Source organism: Echinops telfairi, unplaced genomic scaffold, assembly GCF_000313985.2.
Source record: "Echinops telfairi isolate 266 unplaced genomic scaffold, ASM31398v2 ScPeMD7_7469;HRSCAF=8507_1, whole genome shotgun sequence".
In the NCBI taxonomy this organism is placed as follows: Eukaryota; Metazoa; Chordata; class Mammalia; order Afrosoricida; family Tenrecidae; genus Echinops; species Echinops telfairi.
The window spans coordinates 79,620,364-79,624,032 of NW_022111373.1; the positions used below are offsets into that span (position 1 = coordinate 79,620,364).

At 42.1% G+C, this 3,669-nt stretch overlaps 1 pseudogene; it reads right to left on the reverse strand.

Annotated features, from left to right (window-relative positions):
* Positions 1-308: 308 nt before the first annotated feature.
* LOC123521105 lies at positions 309-3,368 on the reverse strand (annotated as a pseudogene).
* Positions 3,369-3,669: the final 301 nt, after the last annotated feature.

Here is a 3,669-nt window from a genome sequence, read left to right on the forward strand (position 1 = left end):
ACAATGAAAATACATCCTGCATATCAGATACTTACATGATGATTCATAACAGTAGCAAAATTACAGCTATGAATTAGCAACGAAAATAACTTTAAGGTCGGGGTCACTACAACATGAGGAACTGTATTAAAGGATGGCGGCATTAGGAAGGTTGGGAACCACTGGATTAAGTGAAACTATTTTAAGAAGACTACAGGGGATATTTTTCGATTAGAGGTTGTCCAGGTTTGTTCAGAGGTTTGTCTGGCTCCAGAAAGTCTGGAGTCTAGGAGGATTTGAGGTTCTGTTTTGCATTTCCCCTCTTTGGTTCAGGTCCTTGCGTAGAACCTTTGATCAAAAGCTTCAGTGCTTGTGGTCTGACGGCAAAGGAGGCAGTTGTTCACAGTGGCAAAAGCTTCACAGTCCATGCCCTCGGTCGCCTTCCTCTTCTGCTTGGTTGTATCTTGGACAGCCACTTTAACAAACAACTTTTTGTAGAAAAAGATCCAGTTTTCTTTGAAGTTGCTGAAATTTCCATGGTCTTTATTTTATTTTATGATAGTGATTTTCTGTACTTCTTGAAGTTGAATGTTGTTCAGGGACTATTTATCAAGTACTACCTATGTGTCAGGAACAATGCTGCCCTGGGAGAAATAGAGAAATGACATGCTCTTGCCCTTGAAGGGCTGTTGAAATAATTTTTAAGGAGAACTAAGATCTTGGTCAGGGTAATGGCCAGAAAGAGGAAGCTGATTTAGGACAAATAAATCCCGGTAAATAACATAAACCTTTACAAAAGCTTCTATGTATCACACTATGATGAAGAAGGAATTGGATTGGAGAACTATAGCCCAGAATCCTGGTTGTGTGGGGCGGATATAACCTGAAAGTTCAGGTAGCCATGCTTGCACTTAAGCCACTATCAAATGACAGTGGTCACCCCTATTATTTCTTAATATCTTCAGAGATAGAGTTTCCATATTTTTCTCACAAGGCTTATACTTGATATTTTCTAATGTCTACCCTAAATCCCTCCTATTGGAAGTTAAGCCCATCCTGCCTTGGAGAACAGCTGTCAGCTGTTTCTTTAAATAGCATGAAGGATCCGAAAGAACTTCTGAGTCTCCCCACTCTTCCCCACATCTCAGTCCATTTCTAATGCGGTGGTTCTCACACCTCTTGCACTCACATTCCTTTTGCACCTTCCTGTATTTTTTTTCTACCCCAAATAGCTGCACCATGTCTACCATGTTTCCTTCCAACTATCTAAATATTAATTTCTTTTGACTTATTGTCTGTTTCTCCCAAGTTTCAAATTTCTCAGGTCTCACATTCTCCTCTCTGGTATATTTCATTTCGTATTCACTTTTCCTTTCTCTTATGCAGTCTGTATTTTCATGGTGCTTAAAGTTCACGTTTTTTTTTTTAACTTTTTAGTTGAATTTAATTTCCCTCTTGGGGAAATAGTACTGCTTCTTTTTATTCCACATCTCAGAGCATGTTTATGCATGTTCATAACCTTCTCCTTCTCCACCAATACCTTCAGAATTAGACTCGAAGGAGAAAAGTCTTGGCTTAATGAAGATGAGCTATGAAGGAAACGAAAACGCTTTGACCAGGGCACCCGTTGTCCTTAGAATACCACATTTTGGGCTGCTATTGGGAGATCTCTTAAAAACAAACAACAAGAACCCACCTCAAGACCCACTGCCATCGAGTCAGTTCAGACTCACTAACCCTAGAGGACAGCATAGAACAGCCCCTCTGAGTTTCCGAGGCTATCAACCTTTTTTATAAATAGCAAATAGGTTATTGATAAATACATGGTTTTGAAGAAAAGAACAAATTCATTTGAACACGAATAATAAGTCAAAAGAGAAAACAGTTGCTCATCATCAGAAAATCTGTAACCATTGGGGCTGTCTCGTAGACATCCAAAATCAGAGGCCAAGTATTAAAGAATATATGTCCTCATACTAACCCATATGGAATAGTTCCATAGTACCTAGAATCAGGAGAATTCTATATATTATCACCTTCTAACCAAACATGGCCCATTGGCACATAACTATGGCTTTTAAAGAAATCTGAAGCACTACTGGTGAGGAGGTTGTCTCCTTCCAAACCAAAATAGTCTTTTACAGATATTTGATTGTGGATCACTTGGATTTTTTGCAATCACAATGCCATCTCTTTGGATACCATAAAAAAGTGTCAGCTAAGATTTTCTGCAAAGACAGGATCTGAATTTTGAATTGAGGTTCCACCGATGGCCCAGAACACATGACAACACCACCAACTAACGTATATGAATATACAATGAGCGATGCCATCGCACTGCATAGTCAACAGTTTCCCCCGGAACACCATGAAGCACACTTCTATGTAGTCTGCCACCAATGACCTTCATGAAGAGATCCCTGAAGATAAGGGTGCTACAGCAAGTGTGATGAAGAAGGAAGATGGTGCCCGGCTATCAAGTGGAATAGTGTCTGGGGTCCCAAAGGCCTGCCTCCAAACAAGCAGTCATCCAGTGAGATGTCAACCAAGTCCACATGGAAGGAGCATCAGTCCGCAATCACCTTCAATGTATGTCAGACTTTTAGGCATCATAGTTCTATTCTACAACACGTTCACTTTTGAACAAAGTTGCAAGGCCTCCAGAAAAACACAAAACAAAAAAAACTTCTAAAGCATATCTCACCCCAAAGAATTGTCTGACCCCCAAAGAATCCAGCACCACGCTCGCCCAGGAATTTGGTGGGCCTTCCTCACCTGGGCCCTGTTGCAGTTCGCTAGTCCTCTATACATCTTTACAAGAGCAGACAGCCTCATTGTTCTCCCTCAGAGCAACTGCTGACCTTGACCTGGACAGGGATGGGATGTGGTAGTCTGCTTCTGTAAAGAGTAGAGCTATGGAAACCTTTTAGGCCACTTCTACTCAATCCTACAGGGTCACTGAGTCAGAATTGACTCGGCAGCAATGAGGGGGTTTGGCTTTGGCATTCTGAGAGCTTGGGGTCACATCATTCAGTGTGTGAGATTCAGAGGGAGAAAATTGCACCTCTGTAGCCATGAGTACTTTCCTGGGCTGTAATTTTCAGGAGCTAGATCTTTAGGGGGAACATTAATGCTCCTGCTAGCAGGTAGGGAACAGATGGAAAATAAATATACTCAAGGGCTCAGAGGCTATTATTGATGTTGGAGGCCAGGTAGTCAGGCAACAGGAAATAAATACAACTGAACAGTAGGAAAAAGACATTTACATTTGGTCCCTTGAGCAGCACCTGGGGAGAAGCTTGAGCCAGGGAGTTGGGTGACAATTGGTCCCAAGGCTTCTTAATGTAGGGCATCCTTAACAGCTGGCCTGGAGAATCGTCTAACCACATGGTGATTAACTCTGAGCAGCTGCATCTTACAGACCTGACAATGAGATTTTCATACCCAAGTGCTGCATAAGACAGAGCTGGCGAGAGTGGTGACAGCTGGACCTCACTGGTATTTGAACAGTTCTTAACAAAGTGCTGTATGCTCATTGTCCAAAGGGGACCTCAGTTCAACCCTGCAGAGAGTGAAGGGAAGAATCCATTAATGCTCCTATTAAAGTAGATGAAGAAACCACGGCTCCAGCAGTTGAAGCCCAATGCCCTAAACCATGCAATCCCGGGCTTCCCAGAGCACAATAACTTG